Raw genomic sequence first — 19633 nt, forward strand, 5'->3', positions numbered from 1 at the left:
GTTAAGGTTATTGTTAGGTTTAGGGTTAGGGTTAAGGGATGGGGATGGTTTAGGGTACAGGTTATGGTACGACAATGGTTTAGGGTGAGCGTACGTGTTAGGGAACGGGTTAGTGTTAGCGTACGGGTTAGGATTATGGGACCGGTTAGGGTAACGCTTCGGGTAAGTGTTAGGGTTAGGGTTAGGGGACGGGGACGGGGACTGGGACTGTTTACGGTACAGGTTAGGGTACGACAACGGTTTAGGCTGAGCGTACGTGTTAGGGTACGGGTTAGTGTTAGCGTATGGGTTAGATTTAGGGGACAGTTTGGCGTAAGGCTTCGGGTAAGGGTTAGGGTTAGGGTTAGGGTTAGGGTACGGGGACGGTTTAGGGTACAGGTTAGGGTACAAAAACGGTTTAGGGTGAGCGTATGTGTTAGGGCACGGGTTAGTCTTACCGTACGGGTTAGGATTAGTGGACGGGTTAGGGTAAGGCTTCGGGTAAGGGTTAGGATTAGGGTTAGGGTTAGGGTTAGGGGACGGGGACGGGGACGGTTTAGGGTACAGGTTAGGGTACGACAACGGTTTAGGGTGAGTGTACGTGTTAGGGCACGGGTTAGTGTTAATGTACGGGTTAGGATTAGCGGACGGTTTAGGGTAAGGCTTCGGGTAAGTGTTAGGGTAAGCTTTAGGGTTAGTGTTAGTGTTAGGGTACGGGGACGGTTTAGGGTACAGGTTAGGGTACAACAACGGTTTAGGGTGAGTGTACGTGTTAGGGTACGGGTTAGTGTTAGCGTACGGGTTAGGATTAGGGGACGGGTTAGGTAAGGCTTCGGGTAAGGGTTAGGGTTAGGGTTAGGGGACAGGGACGGGGACGAGGACGGTTTAGTGTACAGGTTAGGTTACGACAACGATTTAGGGTGAGCGTATTTGTTAGCATATGGGTTAGTGTTAGCGTACAGGTTAGGATTAGGGGACGGTTTAGGGTAAGGTTTCGGGTAAAGGTTAGGGTAAGGGTTAGGGGACGGGGACGGTTTAGGGTACAGGTTAGGGTACGACAACGGTTTAGGGTGAGCGTACGTGTTAGGGTACGGGTTAGTGTTAGTGTACGGGTTAGGATTAGGGGACGGGTTACGGTAAGGCTTTGGATAAGGGTTAGGGTTAGGGTTAGGGTTTGGGGACGGGACGGTTTAGGGATCACGTTAGGTTACGACAAAGGTTTAGGGTGAGCGTACATGTTAGGTTATGGGTTAGGGTTAGCGTACGGGTTAGGATTAGGGGACGGGTTAGTGGAAGGCTTCGGGTAAGTGTTAGGGTTAGCGTTAGGGGACGGGGACGATTTAGAGTACAGGTTAGAGTACGACAACGGTTAAGGTGAGCGTACGTGTTAGGGCATGATTTAGTGTTAGCGTACGGGTTAGGATTAGGGGACGGGTTAGGGTAAGGCTTCGGGTAAGGGTTAGGGTTTGGGTTAGGGTTAGGTTTAGGGGACGGGGACGGAGACGGTTTTGGGAAGAGGTTAGTGTTCGTCAACGGTTTAGGGTGAGCGTACGTGTTAGGGCTCGGTTTAGTGTTAGAGTACGGGTTAGGATTAGGGGACGGGTTAGTGTAAGGCTTCGGGTAAGGGTTAGGGTTAGGGTTAGGGGACGGGGAAGGTTTAGGGTACACGTTAGGATGCGACAACGGTTTAGTGTGAGCGTACGTGTTAGGGTACGGGTTAGAGTTAGCGTACGGGTTAGGATTAGGGGACGGGTTAGGGAAAGGCTTCGGGTAAGGGTTAGGGTTAGGTTTAGGGGATGGGGACGGTTTAGGGTACACGTTAGCATTCGACAACTGTTTAGGGTGAGCGTACGTGTTAGGGCACGGGTTAGTGTTAGCGTACGGGTTAGGATTAGTGCACGGGTTAGGGTAAGGGTTAGGTTTAGGGTTAGGGTTAGGGTTAGGGGACGGGGACGGTTTAGGGTACAGGTTAGGGTATGACAACGTTTAAGGGTGAGTGTACGTGTTAGGGTACGGGTTAGTGTTAGCGTACGGGTTAGGATTATTGGACGGGTTAAGGTAAGGCTTCGGGTAAGGGTTAGGTTTAGGGTTAGGGTTAGGGTTAGGGGACGGGGATGGTTTAGTGTACAGGTTAGGGTACGACAACGGTTTAGGGTGAGCGTACATGTTAGGGTACAGGTTAGTGTTACCGTACGGGTTAGGATTAGGGGAAGTGTTAGGGTCAGGCTTCGGGTAAGGGTTAGTGTTAGGGTTAGGGTTAGGGTTAGGGGACGGGGACGGTTTAGGGTACAGGTTAGTGTACGACAACGTTTTAGGTTGAGCGTACGTGTTGGGGCACGGTTTAGTGTTAGCGTACGGGTTAGGATTAGGGGACGGGTTAGGGTAAGGCTTCGGGTAAGGGTTAGGGTTAGGGTTAGGGTTAGGGGATGGGGACAGTTTAGGGTACAGGTTAAGGGTACGACAACAGTTTAGGGTGAGCATACGTTTTAGGGTGCGGGTTAGTGTTAGCGTACGGGTTAGGATTAGGGGACAGGTTAGGTTAAGGCTTCGGGTAAGGCTTGGGGTTAGGGTTAGGGTTAGGGTTAGGGTTAGGGGACGGGGACGGTTTAGGGTACAGGTTAGGGTACGACAACGTTTTTGGTTGAGCGTACGTGTTAGTGCACGGTTTAGTGTTAGCGTACGGGTTAGGATTAGTGGACGGGTTAGTGTAAGGCTTCGGGTAAGGGTTAGATTTAGGGTTTGGATTAGGGTTAGGGTTAGGGGACGGGGACGGTTTAGGGTACAGGTTAGGGTACGACAACTGTTTAGGGTGAGCGTACGTCTTAGGGTACATGTTAGTGTTAGCGTACGGGTTAGGGTTATGGGACGGGTTAGCGTAAGGCTTCGGGTAAGCTTTAGGGTTAGGGTTAGGGTTAGGGTTAGGGTTAGGGGACGGGGCGGTTTAGGGTATAGGTTAGGGTACAACAACGGTTTAAGGTGAGCGTACGTGTTAGGGTATGGGTTAGTGTTAGCATACTGGTTAGTATTAGGGGACGGCTTAGGGTAAGTCTTCGGGTAAGGGTTACATTTAGGGTTAGGGTTAGGGTTAGTGTTAGGGGATGGGGACGATTTAGAGTACAGGTCAGTTTACGACAATGGTTTAGGGTGAGCGTACGTGTTAGGTTAGGGGTTATTGTTAGCGTACGGGTTATTATTAGGAGACGGGTTAGGGTAAGGCTTCGGGTAAGGTTTAGGATTAGAGTTAGGTTTAGGGTTAGGGTTAGGGGACGGGGAGGGTTTAGGGTACAGGTTAGGGTACGACAACGGTTTAGGGTGAGAGTACGTGTTAGGGTATGGTTTAGTGTTAGCATACGGGTTAGGATTAGGGGACGGGTTAGGGTAAGGCTTCGGGTAAGGGTTAGGTTTAGGGTTAGGGTTAGTGTTAGGGTTAGGGTTAGGAGACGGGGATGGTTTAGGGTATAGGTTAGGGTACGACAACGGTTTAGGGTGAGCGTACGTGTTAGGATACGGGTTAGTGTTAGCGTATGGTTTAGGATTATGGGACATGTTAGGGTAAGGCTTCGGGTAAGGGTTAGGGGACGGGGACGGGGACGGGGACGGGGACGGGGTAGGTTTAGGGTATATGTTAGGGTAGGAAAGCGGTTTAGGGTGAGCGTACGTGTTAGGGCACGGGTTAGTGTTAGCGTACGGGTTAGGATTAGGGGACGGGTTAGGGTAAGGTTTCGGGTAAGGGTTAGGGTTAGGGGACGGGGACGGTTAAGGGTACAGCTTAGGGTATGACAACGTTTTAGGGTGAGTGTAAGTGTTAGGGTACGGGTTAGTTTTAGCGTACGGGTTACGATTATTGGACGGGTTAGGGTAAGGCTTCGGGTAAGGGTTAGGTTTAGGGTTAGGGTTAGGGTTAGGGGACGGGGATGGTTTAGGGTACAGGTTAGGGTATGACAACGGTTTAGGAAGAGAGTACGTGTTAGGGTACAGCTTAGTGTTAGCGTACGGTTTAGGATTAGGGGACGGGTTAAGGTAAGGCTTCGGGTAAGGGTTAGGGTTAGGGTTAGGGTTACGTTTAGGGGATGGGGACGGTTTACGGTACAGGTTAGGGTACGAAAATCGTTTAGGGTAAGAGTTTGTGTTAGGGCACGGGTTAGTGTTAGCGTACGGGTTAGGATTAGGGGATGGGTTAGGGTAAGGCTTCCGGTAAGGGTTAGGGTTAGGGTTAGGGTTAGGGGACAGGGACGGTTTAGGGTACAGGTTAGGGTACAACAACGATTTAGTGTGAGCGTATGTGTTATGGCACGGGTTAGTCTTACCGAACGGGTTAAGATTAGTGGACGGGTTAGGGTAAGGCTTCGGGTAAGGGTTAGGTTTAGGGTTAGGGTTAGGGTTAGAGTTAGGGAACGGGGACTGTTTAGGGTACAGGTTAGGGTACGACAACGGTTTAGGGTGAGCGTACGTGTTAGGGTACGGGTTAGTGTTAGCGTACGGGTTAGGATTAGGGGACGGGTAGGGTAAGGCTTCAGGTAAGTGTTCGGGTTAGGGTTAGTGTTAGTGTTAGGGTTAGGGGACGGGGACGGCTTAGGGTACAAGTTAGGGTACAACAACATTTTAGGGTGAGCGTACGTGTTAGCGTGCATGTTAGTGTTAGCGTACGGGTTAGGATTAGGGGACGGTTTAGGGTAAGGCTTCGAGTAAGGGTTAGGGTTAGGGTTAGAGTTTGGGGACGGGGATGGTTTAGGGTACATGTTAGGGTACGAAAGCCGTTTAGGGTGAGCGTACGTGTTAGGGTACGGGTTAGTGTTAGCTTACGGTTTAGGATTAGGGGACTGGTTAGGGTAAGGCTTCGGGTAAGGGTTACGGTTAGGGGTAGGGTTAGGGTTAGTGTTAGGGTTAGGGTTAGGGGACGGGGACTGTTTAGGGTACAGGTTAGGGTACGACAACGGTTTAGGGAGAGCGTACATGTTAGGGTACGGTTTAGTGTTAGCGTACTGGTTAGGATTACGGGACGGTTTAGGATAAGGCTTCGGGTAAGGGTTACGGTTAAGGTTATTGTTAGGTTTAGGGTTAGGGTTAAGGGATGGGGATGGTTTAGGGTACAGGTTATGGTACGACAATGGTTTAGGGTGAGCGTACGTGTTAGGGAACGGGTTAGTGTTAGCGTACGGGTTAGGATTATGGGACCGGTTAGGGTAACGCTTCGGGTAAGTGTTAGGGTTAGGGTTAGGGGACGGGGACGGGGACTGGGACTGTTTACGGTACAGGTTAGGGTACGACAACGGTTTAGGCTGAGCGTACGTGTTAGGGTACGGGTTAGTGTTAGCGTATGGGTTAGATTTAGGGGACAGTTTGGCGTAAGGCTTCGGGTAAGGGTTAGGGTTAGGGTTAGGGTTAGGGTACGGGGACGGTTTAGGGTACAGGTTAGGGTACAAAAACGGTTTAGGGTGAGCGTATGTGTTAGGGCACGGGTTAGTCTTACCGTACGGGTTAGGATTAGTGGACGGGTTAGGGTAAGGCTTCGGGTAAGGGTTAGGATTAGGGTTAGGGTTAGGGTTAGGGGACGGGGACGGGGACGGTTTAGGGTACAGGTTAGGGTACGACAACGGTTTAGGGTGAGTGTACGTGTTAGGGCACGGGTTAGTGTTAATGTACGGGTTAGGATTAGCGGACGGTTTAGGGTAAGGCTTCGGGTAAGTGTTAGGGTAAGCTTTAGGGTTAGTGTTAGTGTTAGGGTACGGGGACGGTTTAGGGTACAGGTTAGGGTACAACAACGGTTTAGGGTGAGTGTACGTGTTAGGGTACGGGTTAGTGTTAGCGTACGGGTTAGGATTAGGGGACGGGTTAGGTAAGGCTTCGGGTAAGGGTTAGGGTTAGGGTTAGGGGACAGGGACGGGGACGAGGACGGTTTAGTGTACAGGTTAGGTTACGACAACGATTTAGGGTGAGCGTATTTGTTAGCAATGGGTTAGTGTTAGCGTACAGGTTAGGATTAGGGGACGGTTTAGGGTAAGGTTTCGGGTAAAGGTTAGGGTAAGGGTTAGGGGACGGGGACGGTTTAGGGTACAGGTTAGGGTACGACAACGGTTTAGGGTGAGCGTACGTGTTAGGGTACGGGTTAGTGTTAGTGTACGGGTTAGGATTAGGGGACGGGTTACGGTAAGGCTTTGGATAAGGGTTAGGGTTAGGGTTAGGGTTTGGGGACGGGACGGTTTAGGGATCACGTTAGGTTACGACAAAGGTTTAGGGTGAGCGTACATGTTAGGTTATGGGTTAGGGTTAGCGTACGGGTTAGGATTAGGGGACGGGTTAGTGGAAGGCTTCGGGTAAGTGTTAGGGTTAGCGTTAGGGGACGGGGACGATTTAGAGTACAGGTTAGAGTACGACAACGGTTAAGGTGAGCGTACGTGTTAGGGCATGATTTAGTGTTAGCGTACGGGTTAGGATTAGGGGACGGGTTAGGGTAAGGCTTCGGGTAAGGGTTAGGGTTTGGGTTAGGGTTAGGTTTAGGGGACGGGGACGGAGACGGTTTTGGGAAGAGGTTAGGGTTCGTCAACGGTTTAGGGTGAGCGTACGTGTTAGGGCTCGGTTTAGTGTTAGAGTACGGGTTAGGATTAGGGGACGGGTTAGTGTAAGGCTTCGGGTAAGGGTTAGGGTTAGGGTTAGGGGACGGGGAAGGTTTAGGGTACACGTTAGGATGCGACAACGGTTTAGTGTGAGCGTACGTGTTAGGGTACGGGTTAGAGTTAGCATACGGGTTAGGATTAGGGGACGGGTTAGGGAAAGGCTTCGGGTAAGGGTTAGGGTTAGGTTTAGGGGATGGGGACGGTTTAGGGTACACGTTAGCATTCGACAACTGTTTAGGGTGAGCGTACGTGTTAGGGCACGGGTTAGTGTTAGCGTACGGGTTAGGATTAGTGCACGGGTTAGGGTAAGGCTTCGGGTAAGGGTTAGGTTTAGGGTTAGGGTTAGGGTTAGGGGACGGGGACGGTTTAGGGTACAGGTTAGGGTATGACAACGTTTAAGGGTGAGTGTACGTGTTAGGGTACGGGTTAGTGTTAGCGTACGGGTTAGGATTATTGGACGGGTTAAGGTAAGGCTTCGGGTAAGGGTTAGGTTTAGGGTTAGGGTTAGGGGACGGGGATGGTTTAGTGTACAGGTTATGGTACGACAACGGTTTAGGGTGAGCGTACATGTTAAGGTACAGGTTAGTGTTACCGTACGGGTTAGGATTAAGGGAAGTGTTAGGGTCAGGCTTCGGGTAAGGGTTAGTGTTAGGGTTAGGGTTAGGGTTAGGGGACGGGGACGGTTTAGGGTACAGGTTAGTGTACGACAACGTTTTAGGTTGAGCGTACGTGTTGGGGCACGGTTTAGTGTTAGCGTACGGGTTAGGATTAGGGGACGGGTTAGGGTAAGGCTTTGGGTAAGGGTTAGGGTTAGGGTTAGGGTTAGGGGATGGGGACAGTTTAGGGTACAGGTTAAGGGTATGACAACAGTTTAGGGTGAGCATACGTTTTAGGGTGCGGGTTAGTGTTAGCGTACGGGTTAGGATTAGGGGACAGGTTAGGTTAAGGCTTCGGGTAAGGCTTGGGGTTAGGGTTAGGGTTAGGGTTAGGGTTAGGGGACGGGGACGGTTTAGGGTACAGGTTAGGGTACGACAACGTTTTTGGTTGAGCGTACGTGTTAGTGCACGGTTTAGTGTTAGCGTACGGGTTAGGATTAGTGGACGGGTTAGTGTAAGGCTTTGGGTAAGGGTTAGATTTAGGGTTTGGATTAGGGTTAGGGTTAGGGGACGGGGACGGTTTAGGGTACAGGTTAGGGTACGACAACTGTTTAGGGTGAGCGTACGTCTTAGGGTACATGTTAGTGTTAGCGTACGGGTTAGGATTATGGGACGGCTTCGGGTAAGCTTTAGGGTTAGGGTTAGGGTTAGGGTTAGGGTTAGGGGACGGGGCGGTTTAGGGTATAGGTTAGGGTACAACAACGGTTTAAGGTGAGCGTACGTGTTAGGGTATGGGTTAGTGTTAGCATACTGGTTAGTATTAGGGGACGGCTTAGGGTAAGTCTTCGGGTAAGGGTTACATTTAGGGTTAGGGTTAGGGTTAGTGTTAGGGGATGGGGACGATTTAGAGTACAGGTCAGTTTACGACAATGGTTTAGGGTGAGCGTACGTGTTAGGTTAGGGGTTATTGTTAGCGTACGGGTTATTATTAGGAGACGGGTTAGGGTAAGGCTTCGGGTAAGGTTTAGGATTAGAGTTAGGTTTAGGGTTAGGGTTAGGGGACGGGGAGGGTTTAGGGTACAGGTTAGGGTACGACAACGGTTTAGGGTGAGAGTACGTGTTAGGGTATGGTTTAGTGTTAGCATACGGGTTAGGATTAGGGGACGGGTTAGGGTAAGGCTTCGGGTAAGGGTTAGGTTTAGGGTTAGGGTTAGTGTTAGGGTTAGGGTTAGGAGACGGGGATGGTTTAGGGTATAGGTTAGGGTACGACAACGGTTTAGGGTGAGCGTACGTGTTAGGATACGGGTTAGTGTTAGCGTATGGTTTAGGATTATGGGACATGTTAGGGTAAGGCTTCGGGTAAGGGTTAGGGGACGGGGACGGGGACGGGGACGGGGACGGGGTAGGTTTAGGGTATATGTTAGGGTAGGAAAGCGGTTTAGGGTGAGCGTACGTGTTAGGGCACGGGTTAGTGTTAGCGTACGGGTTAGGATTAGGGGACGGGTTAGGGTAAGGTTTCGGGTAAGGGTTAGTGTTAGGGTTAGGGTTAGGGATAGGGGATAGGGACGAGTACGGTTTATGGTACAGGTTAGGGTTCGACAACGGCTTAGGGTGAGCGTACATGTTAGGGTAAGTGTTAGTGTTAGCTTACGGGTTAGGATTAGGGGACGGGCTAGAGTAACGCTACGGGTAAGGGTTAGGGTTAGGGTTAGGGTTAGGGGATTGGGATGGGGACCGTTTAGGGTACAGGTTAGGGTACGACAACAGTTTAGGATTAGCGTACGTGTTAGGGTATGGGTTAGTGTTAGCGTAAGGTTTAGGACTAGGGGACGGGGTAGGGTAAGGTTTCGGGTAAGGGTTAGGGTTAGGTTTAGGGTTAGGTTTAGGGGCCGGGGATGGTTTAGGGTACAGGTTAGGGTGAGCGTACGTGTTAGGATACGGATAAGAGTTAGCGTACGGGTTAGGATTAGGGGATGGGTTAGGGTGAGGCTTTGGGTAAGGGTTAGGGTTAGGGTTAGGGTTAGGGTGAGGGGACGGGGACGGGGACGGTTTCGGGTACATGTTAGCGTACAACAACGGTTTAGGATGAGCGTACGCGTTAAGGCACAGGTTAGTGTTACCGTACGGGTTAGGATTAGTGGACGGGTTAGGGTAAGGCTTCGGGTAAGGGTTAGGGTTAGGGTTAGGGGATGGGGACGGTTTAGGGTACAGGTTAGGGTATGACAAAGTTTTAGGGTGAGCGTACGTGTTAGGGCAAGGTTTAGTGTTAGCGTACGGGTTAGGATTAGGGGACGGGTTAGTGTACGGCTTCGGGTAAGGGTTAGGATTAGGGTTAGGGTTAGGGTTAGGGGAATGGGACGGTTTAGGGTTCAGGTTAGGTTACGACAACGGTTTAGGGTGAGCGTACGTGTTAGGTTATGGGTTAGGGTTAGCGTACGGGTTAGGATTAAGGGACGGGTTAGGGGAAGGCTTCGGGTAAGTGTTAGGGTTAGCGTTAGGGGACGGGGACGGTTTAGGGTATGGGTTATGGTACGACAACGGTTAAGGGTAGGCGTACGTGTTAGGGCACGGTTTAGTGTTAGCGTATGGGTTAGGATTAGGGGACGGGTTAGGGTAAGGCTTCGGGTAATGGTTAGGGTTTGGGTTATGGTTAAGGTTAAGGGACAGGGACGGGTCGGTTTAGGGAACAGGTTAGGGTTCGTCAACGGTTTAGGGAGAGCGTACGTGTTAGGGTACGGGTTAGTGTTAGCGTACGGGTTAGGGTTAGGGGTCGGGTTACGGTAAGGCTTCGGATAAGGTTTAGGGTTAGGGTTAGGGTTTGGGGACGGGGACGGTTTAGGGATCACGTTAGGGTACGACAACGGTTTAGGGTGAGCGTACATGTTAGGTTATGGGTTAGGGTTAGCGTACGGGTTAGGATTAGGGGGCGGGTTAGTGGAAGGCTTCGGGTAAGTGTTAGGGTTAGGTTTATGGGACGGGGACAGGGACGGTTTAGGGTACAGGTTAGGGTACGACAACATTTTAGGGTGAGCGTACGTGTTAGGGTACGCGTTAGTGTTAGCGTACGGGTTAGGATTAGGGGATGGGTGAGGGTAAGACTTCGGGTAAGGGTTAGGGTTAGGGATAGGGTTAGGGGATGGGGACGGTTTCGGTACAGGTTAGGGTACGACAACGTTTTAAGGTGAGCGTACGTGTTAGGGTACGGGTTAGTGTTAGCGTATGGATTAGGTTTAGGGGACGGGTTAGGGTAAGGCTTCGGGTAAGGGTTAGGGTTAGGGGATGGGGACAGTTTAGGGTACAGGTTAGGGTACGACAAAGACTTAGGATGAGCGTACAGAGTAGTGTTAGCGTACGAGTTAGGATTAGGGGACGGTTTAGCGTAAGGCTTCGGGTAAGGGTTAGGGTTAGGTTTAGGGTTAGGGGACGGGGACGGTTTAGGGTACAGGTTAGGGTACGACAAAATTTTAGGGTGAGCGTACGTGTTAGGGCACGGGTTAGTGTTAGCGTACAGGTTAGGATTAGTGGACGGGTTAGGGTAAGTGTTCGGGTAAGGGTTAGGTTTACGGTTAGGGTTAGGGTTAGGGTTAGGGGATGGGGACGCTTTAGGGTACAGGTTAGGGTACGACAAGGGTTAAGGGTGAGTGTACGTGTTAGGGTACAGGTTAGTGTTAGCGTACGGTTTAGGATTAGGGGACGGGTTAGTGTAAGGCTTCGGGTAAGGGTTAGGGTTAGGGTTCGGGTTAGGGGACGGGGAAGGTTTAGGGTACAGTTTAGGGTACGACAACGATTTAGGGTGAGCATACATGTTAAGGTACGTGTTAGTGTTAGCGTACGGGTTAGGATTAGGGGACGGGTTAGGGTAAGGCTTCGGGTAAGGGTTAGGGTTAGGGTTAGGGTTAGGGGACAGTCCCGGTTTAGGGTACAGGTTAGGGTACGACAACGGTTTAAAGTGAACATACGTGTTAGCGTATGGGTTAGTGTTAGCGTACGGGTTAGGATTAGGGGACGGGATAGGGTAAGGCTTCGGGTAAGGGTTAGGGTTAGGGTTAGGGTTAGGGTTAAGGTTTGGGTTAGGGGATGGGGACGGTTTAGGGTACAGGTTAGGTTACGACAATGGTTTAGGGTGAACGTAAGTTTTAGGGTATGGGTTAGTGTTAGCTTACGGGTTAGGATTAGGGGACGGGTTAGGGTAAGGCTTTGGGTGAGGGTTAGGGTTAGTTATGGGTTAGGGTTAGAGTTAGGGGTCGGGGACGGTTTACGGTACAGGTTAGTGTACGACAACGGTTTCGGGTGAGTGTACGTGTTAGGGTATGTTTTAGTGTTAGAGTACGGGTTAGGATTAGGGGACGGTTTAGGGTAAGGCTGCGGGTAATGGTTAGGGTTAGGGTTAGGGTTAGGGTATGGAGACGGTTTAGGGTACAGGTTAGGATACGACAACTGTTTAGGTTGAGCGTACGTGTTAGGTTAAGGGTTAGTGTTAGCGTACGGGTTAGGATTAGGAGATGGGTTAGGGTAAGGCTTCGGGTAAGGGTTAGGGTTAGGGGACGGGGACGGTTAAGGGTACAGCTTAGGGTATGACAACGTTTTAGGGTGAGTGTACGTGTTAGGGTACGGGTTAGTTTTAGCGTACGGGTTACGATTATTGGACGGGTTAGGGTAAGGCTTCGGGTAAGGGTTAGGTTTAGGGTTAGGGTTAGGGTTAGGGGACGGGGATGGTTTAGGGTACAGGTTAGGGTATGACAACGGTTTAGGAAGAGAGTACGTGTTAGGGTACAGCTTAGTGTTAGCGTACGGTTTAGGATTAGGGGACGGGTTAAGGTAAGGCTTCGGGTAAGGGTTAGGGTTAGGGTTAGGGTTACGTTTAGGGGATGGGGACGGTTTACGGTACAGGTTAGGGTACGAAAATCGTTTAGGGTAAGAGTTTGTGTTAGGGCACGGGTTAGTGTTAGCGTACGGGTTAGGATTAGGGGATGGGTTAGGGTAAGGCTTCCGGTAAAGGTTAGGGTTAGGGTTAGGGTTAGGGGACAGGGACGGTTTAGGGTACAGGTTAGGGTACAACAACGATTTAGTGTGAGCGTATGTGTTATGGCACGGGTTAGTCTTACCGAACGGGTTAAGATTAGTGGACGGGTTAGGGTAAGGCTTCAGGTAAGGGTTAGGTTTAGGGTTAGGGTTAGGGTTAGAGTTAGGGAACGGGGACTGTTTAGGGTACAGGTTAGGGTACGACAACGGTTTAGGGTGAGCGTACGTGTTAGGGCACGGGTTAGTGTTAATGTACGGGTTAGGATTAGGGGACGGTTTAGGGTAAGGCTTTGGGTAAGTGTTAGGGTAAGGTTTAGGGTTAGGGTTAGTGTTAGGGTTAGGGTACGGGGACGGTTTAGGGTACAGTTTAGGGTACAACAACGGTTTAGGGTGAGTGTACGTGTTAGGGTACGGGTTAGTGTTAACGTACGGGTTAGGATTAGGGGACCGGTTAGGGTAAGGCTTCGGGTAAGGGTTAGGGGTAGGGTTAGGGTTAGGGGAAGGGGACGGTTTAGGGTACAGGTTAGGGTACGACAACGGTTTAGGGTGAGTGTACGTGTTACGGTACGGGTTAGTGTTAGCGTACGCGTTCGGAATAGGGGACGGGTTAAAGTAATGCTTCGGGTAAGCCTTAGGGTTAAGTGTAATGTAACAGTTCGGGTTAGGGGACGGGGACGGTTTAGGGTACAGGTTAGGGTATGACAATGGTTTAGGTTGAGCGTACATGTAAGGGTACGGTTTATTGTTAGCGTACGGGTTAGGATTAAGGGACGGGTTAGGTTAAGGCTTCGGGTAAGGGTTAGGGTTAGGGGACGGGGACAGGGATGGGGATGCGGACGTTTTAGGGTACAGGTTAGGGTACAACAACGGTTTAGGGTTAGCGTATGTGTTAGGGTACGGCTTAGTGTTCGCGTACGAGTTAGGATTAGGGGGCGGGTTAGGGTAAGGCTTCGGGTAAGGGTTAGGGTTAGAGTTAGGTTTAGGGTTAGGGTTAGGGGACGGGGATGGTTTAGGGTACAGATTAGGGTATGAAAACTGTTTAGGGTGAGCGTACGTTTTAGGGGACGGGTTAGTGTTAGCGTACGGGTTAGAATTAGGGGATGGTTTAGCGTAAGGCTTCGGGTAATGGTTAGGGATAGGGTTAGGGTTAGGGTTAGTGTTAGGGGATGGGGACGGTTTAGGGTACAGGTTAGGATACGACAACGGTTTAGGGTGAGCGTACGTGTTAGGGCACGTGTTCGTGTTAGCGTACGGTTTAGGATTAGGGGACGGGTTAGTGTAAGGCTTCGGGTAAGAGTTAGGTTTAGGGTTAGGGTTAGGGTTAGGGGACGGGGACGGTTTAGGGTACAGGTTAGGTTACGGCAATGGTTTAGGGTGAGCGTACGTGTTATGGTTCGGGTTAGTGTTAGCGTACGGGTTAGGATTAGGGGACGGGTTAGGGTAAGGCTTCAGGTAAGGGTTAGGGTTAGGGTTAGGGTTAGTGTTAGGGTTAGGGGACGGGGACAGCTTAGGGTACAAGTTAGGGTACAACAACATTTTAGGGTGAGCGTACGTGTTAGCGTGCGTGTTAGTGTTAGCGTACGGGTTAGGATTAGGGGACGGTTTAGGGTAAGGCTTCGAGTAAGGGTTAGGGTTAGGGTTAGAGTTTGGGGACGGGGATGGTTTAGGGTACATGTTAGGGTACGAAAGCCGTTTAGGGTGAGCGTACGTGTTAAGGTACGGGTTAGTGTTAGCTTACGGTTTAGGATTAGGGCACTGGTTAGGGTAAGGCTTCGGGTAAGGGTTACGGTTAGGGGTAGGGTTAGGGTTAGTGTTAGGGTTAGGGTTAGGGGACGGGGACTGTTTAGGGTACAGGTTAGGGTACGACAACGGTTTAGGGAGAGCGTACATGTTAGGGTACGGTTTAGTGTTAGCGTACTGGTTAGGATTACGGGACGGTTTAGGATAAGGCTTCGGGTAAGGGTTACGGTTAAGGTTATTGTTAGGTTTAGGGTTAGGGTTAAGGGATGGGGATGGTTTAGGGTACAGGTTATGGTACGACAATGGTTTAGGGTGAGCGTACGTGTTAGGGAACGGGTTAGTGTTAGCGTACGGGTTAGGATTATGGGACCGGTTAGGGTAACGCTTCGGGTAAGTGTTAGGGTTAGGGTTAGGGGACGGGGACGGGGACTGGGACTGTTTACGGTACAGGTTAGGGTACGACAACGGTTTAGGCTGAGCGTACGTGTTAGGGTATGGGTTAGTGTTAGCGTATGGGTTAGATTTAGGGGACAGTTTGGCGTAAGGCTTCGGGTAAGGGTTAGGGTTAGGGTTAGGGTTAGGGTACGGGGACGGTTTAGGGTACAGGTTAGGGTACAAAAACGGTTTAGGGTGAGCGTATGTGTTAGGGCACGGGTTAGTCTTACCGTACGGGTTAGGATTAGTGGACGGGTTAGGGTAAGGCTTCGGGTAAGGGTTAGGATTAGGGTTAGGGTTAGGGTTAGGGGACGGGGACGGGGACGGTTTAGGGTACAGGTTAGGGTACGACAACGGTTTAGGGTGAGTGTACGTGTTAGGGCACGGGTTAGTGTTAATGTACGGGTTAGGATTAGCGGACGGTTTAGGGTAAGGCTTCGGGTAAGTGTTAGGGTAAGCTTTAGGGTTAGTGTTAGTGTTAGGGTACGGGGACGGTTTAGGGTACAGGTTAGGGTACAACAACGGTTTAGGGTGAGTGTACGTGTTAGGGTACGGGTTAGTGTTAGCGTACGGGTTAGGATTAGGGGACGGGTTAGGTAAGGCTTCGGGTAAGGGTTAGGGTTAGGGTTAGGGGACAGGGACGGGGACGAGGACGGTTTAGTGTACAGGTTAGGTTACGACAACGATTTAGGGTGAGCGTATTTGTTAGCATATGGGTTAGTGTTAGCGTACAGGTTAGGATTAGGGGACGGTTTAGGGTAAGGTTTCGGGTAAAGGTTAGGGTAAGGGTTAGGGGACGGGGACGGTTTAGGGTACAGGTTAGGGTACGACAACGGTTTAGGGTGAGCGTACGTGTTAGGGTACGGGTTAGTGTTAGTGTACGGGTTAGGATTAGGGGACGGGTTACGGTAAGGCTTTGGATAAGGGTTAGGGTTAGGGTTAGGGTTTGGGGACGGGACGGTTTAGGGATCACGTTAGGTTACGACAAAGGTTTAGGGTGAGCGTACATGTTAGGTTATGGGTTAGGGTTAGCGTACGGGTTAGGATTAGGGGACGGGTTAGTGGAAGGCTTCGGGTAAGTGTTAGGGTTAGCGTTAGGGGACGGGGACGATTTAGAGTACAGGTTAGAGTACGACAACGGTTAAGGTGAGCGTACGTGTTAGGGCATGATTTAGTGTTAGCGTACGGGTTAGGATTAGGGGACGGGTTAGGGTAAGGCTTCGGGTAAGGGTTAGGGTTTGGGTTAGGGTTAGGTTTAGGGGACGGGGACGGAGACGGTTTTGGGAAGAGGTTAGTGTTCGTCAACGGTTTAGGGTGAGCGTACGTGTTAGGGCTCGGTTTAGTGTTAGAGTACGGGTTAGGATTAGGGGACGGGTTAGTGTAAGGCTTCGGGTAAGGGTTAGGGTTAGGGTTAGGGGACGGGGAAGGTTTAGGGTACACGTTAGGATGCGACAACGGTTTAGTGTGAGCGTACGTGTTAGGGTACGGGTTAGAGTTAGCGTACGGGTTAGGATTAGGGGACGGGTTAGGGAAAGGCTTCGGGTAAGGGTTAGGGTTAGGTTTAGGGGATGGGGACGGTTTAGGGTACACGTTAGCATTCGACAACTGTTTAGGGTGAGCGTACGTGTTAGGGCACGGGTTAGTGTTAGCGTACGGGTTAGGATTAGTGCACGGGTTAGGGTAAGGCTTCGGGTAAGGGTTAGGTTTAGGGTTAGGGTTAGGGTTAGGGGACGGGGACGGTTTAGGGTACAGGTTAGGGTATGACAACGTTTAAGGGTGAGTGTACGTGTTAGGGTACGGGTTAGTGTTAGCGTACGGGTTAGGATTATTGGACGGGTTAAGGTAAGGCTTCGGGTAAGGGTTAGGTTTAGGGTTAGGGTTAGGGTTAGGGGACGGGGATGGTTTAGTGTACAGGTTAGGGTACGACAACGGTTTAGGGTGAGCGTACATGTTAGGGTACAGGTTAGTGTTACCGTACGGGTTAGGATTAGGGGAAGTGTTAGGGTCAGGCTTCGGGTAAGGGTTAGTGTTAGGGTTAGGGTTAGGGTTAGGGGACGGGGACGGTTTAGGGTACAGGTTAGTGTACGACAACGTTTTAGGTTGAGCGTACGTGTTGGGGCACGGTTTAGTGTTAGCGTACGGGTTAGGATTAGGGGACGGGTTAGGGTAAGGCTTCGGGTAAGGGTTAGGGTTAGGGTTAGGGTTAGGGGATGGGGACAGTTTAGGGTACAGGTTAAGGGTACGACAACAGTTTAGGGTGAGCATACGTTTTAGGGTGCGGGTTAGTGTTAGCGTACGGGTTAGGATTAGGGGACAGGTTAGGTTAAGGCTTCGGGTAAGGCTTGGGGTTAGGGTTAGGGTTAGGGTTAGGGTTAGGGGACGGGGACGGTTTAGGGTACAGGTTAGGGTACGACAACGTTTTTGGTTGAGCGTACGTGTTAGTGCACGGTTTAGTGTTAGCGTACGGGTTAGGATTAGTGGACGGGTTAGTGTAAGGCTTCGGGTAAGGGTTAGATTTAGGGTTTGGATTAGGGTTAGGGTTAGGGGACGGGGACGGTTTAGGGTACAGGTTAGGGTACGACAACTGTTTAGGGTGAGCGTACGTCTTAGGGTACATGTTAGTGTTAGCGTACGGGTTAGGATTATGGGACGGGTTAGCGTAAGGCTTCGGGTAAGCTTTAGGGTTAGGGTTAGGGTTAGGGTTAGGGTTAGGGGACGGGGCGGTTTAGGGTATAGGTTAGGGTACAACAACGGTTTAAGGTGAGCGTACGTGTTAGGGTATGGGTTAGTGTTAGCATACTGGTTAGTATTAGGGGACGGCTTAGGGTAAGTCTTCGGGTAAGGGTTACATTTAGGGTTAGGGTTAGGGTTAGTGTTAGGGGATGGGGACGATTTAGAGTACAGGTCAGTTTACGACAATGGTTTAGGGTGAGCGTACGTGTTAGGTTAGGGGTTATTGTTAGCGTACGGGTTATTATTAGGAGACGGGTTAGGGTAAGGCTTCGGGTAAGGTTTAGGATTAGAGTTAGGTTTAGGGTTAGGGTTAGGGGACGGGGAGGGTTTAGGGTACAGGTTAGGGTACGACAACGGTTTAGGGTGAGAGTACGTGTTAGGGTATGGTTTAGTGTTAGCATACGGGTTAGGATTAGGGGACGGGTTAGGGTAAGGCTTCGGGTAAGGGTTAGGTTTAGGGTTAGGGTTAGTGTTAGGGTTAGGGTTAGGAGACGGGGATGGTTTAGGGTATAGGTTAGGGTACGACAACGGTTTAGGGTGAGCGTACGTGTTAGGATACGGGTTAGTGTTAGCGTATGGTTTAGGATTATGGGACATGTTAGGGTAAGGCTTCGGGTAAGGGTTAGGGGACGGGGACGGGGACGGGGACGGGGTAGGTTTAGGGTATATGGTAGGGTAGGAAAGCGGTTTAGGGTGAGCGTACGTGTTAGGGCACGGGTTAGTGTTAGCGTACGGGTTAGGATTAGGGGACGGGTTAGGGTAAGGTTTCGGGTAAGGGTTAGTGTTAGGGTTAGGGTTAGGGATAGGGGATAGGGACGAGTACGGTTTATGGTACAGGTTAGGGTTCGACAACGGCTTAGGGTGAGCGTACATGTTAGGGTAAGTGTTAGTGTTAGCTTACGGGTTAGGATTAGGGGACGGGCTAGAGTAACGCTACGGGTAAGGGTTAGGGTTAGGGTTAGGGTTAGGGGATTGGGATGGGGACCGTTTAGGGTACAGGTTAGGGTACGACAACAGTTTAGGATTAGCGTACGTGTTAGGGTATGGGTTAGTGTTAGCGTAAGGTTTAGGACTAGGGGACGGGGTAGGGTAAGGTTTCGGGTAAGGGTTAGGGTTAGGTTTAGGGTTAGGTTTAGGGGCCGGGGATGGTTTAGGGTACAGGTTAGGGTGAGCGTACGTGTTAGGATACGGATAAGAGTTAGCGTACGGGTTAGGATTAGGGGATGGGTTAGGGTGAGGCTTTGGGTAAGGGTTAGGGTTAGGTTTAGGGTTAGGGTGAGGGGACGGGGACGGGGACGGTTTCGGGTACAGGTTAGCGTACAACAACGGTTTAGGATGAGCGTACGCGTTAAGGCACAGGTTAGTGTTACCGTACGGGTTAGGATTAGTGGACGGGTTAGGGTAAGGCTTCGGGTAAGGGTTAGGGTTAGGGTTAGGGGATGGGGACGGTTTAGGGTACAGGTTAGGGTATGACAAAGTTTTAAGGTGAGCGTACGTGTTAGGGCAAGGTTTAGTGTTAGCGTACGGGTTAGGATTAGGGGACGGGTTAGTGTACGGCTTCGGGTAAGGGTTAGGATTAGGGTTAGGGTTAGGGTTAGGGGAATGGGACGGTTTAGGGTTCAGGTTAGGTTACGACAACGGTTTAGGGTGAGCGTACGTGTTAGGTTATGGGTTAGGGTTAGCGTACGGGTTAGGATTAAGGGACGGGTTAGGGGAAGGCTTCGGGTAAGTGTTAGGGTTAGCGTTAGGGGACGGGGACGGTTTAGGGTATCGGTTATGGTACGACAACGGTTAAGGGTAGGCGTACGTGTTAGGGCACGGTTTAGTGTTAGCGTATGGGTTAGGATTAGGGGACGGGTTAGGGTAAGGCTTCGGGTAATGGTTAGGGTTTGGGTTATGGTCAAGGTTAAGGGACAGGGACGGGTCGGTTTAGGGAACAGGTTAGGGTTCGTCAACGGTTTAGGGAGAGCGTACGTGTTAGGGTACGGGTTAGTGTTAGCGTACGGGTTAGGGTTAGGGGTCGGGTTACGGTAAGGCTTCGGATAAGGTTTAGGGTTAGGGTTAGGGTTTGGGGACGGGGACGGTTAAGGGATCACGTTAGGGTACGACAACGGTTTAGGGTGAGCGTACATGTTAGGTTATGGGTTAGGGTTAGCGTACGGGTTAGGATTAGGGGGCGGGTTAGTGGAAGGCTTCGGGTAAGTGTTAGGGTTAGGTTTACGGGACGGGGACAGGGACGGTTTAGGGTACAGGTTAGGGTACGACAACATTTTAGGGTGAGCGTACGTGTTAGGGTACGCGTTAGTGTTAGCGTACGGGTTAGGATTAGGGGATGGGTGAGGGTAAGACTTCGGGTAAGGGTTAGGGTTAAGGATAGGGTTAGGGGATGGGGACGGTTTCGGTACAGGTGAGGGTACGACAACGTTTTAAGGTGAGCGTACGTGTTAGGGTACGGGTTAGTGTTAGCGTATGGATTAGGTTTAGGGGACGGGTTAGGGTAAGGCTTCGGGTAAG

This window comes from Delphinapterus leucas, unplaced genomic scaffold (assembly GCF_059928025.1).
Source record: "Delphinapterus leucas isolate spDelLeu-1000000601 "Yukka" unplaced genomic scaffold, BTC_Dleu_Yukka2 spDelLeu_asBTCV2_sq72, whole genome shotgun sequence".
Taxonomy (NCBI): domain Eukaryota; kingdom Metazoa; phylum Chordata; class Mammalia; order Artiodactyla; family Monodontidae; genus Delphinapterus; species Delphinapterus leucas.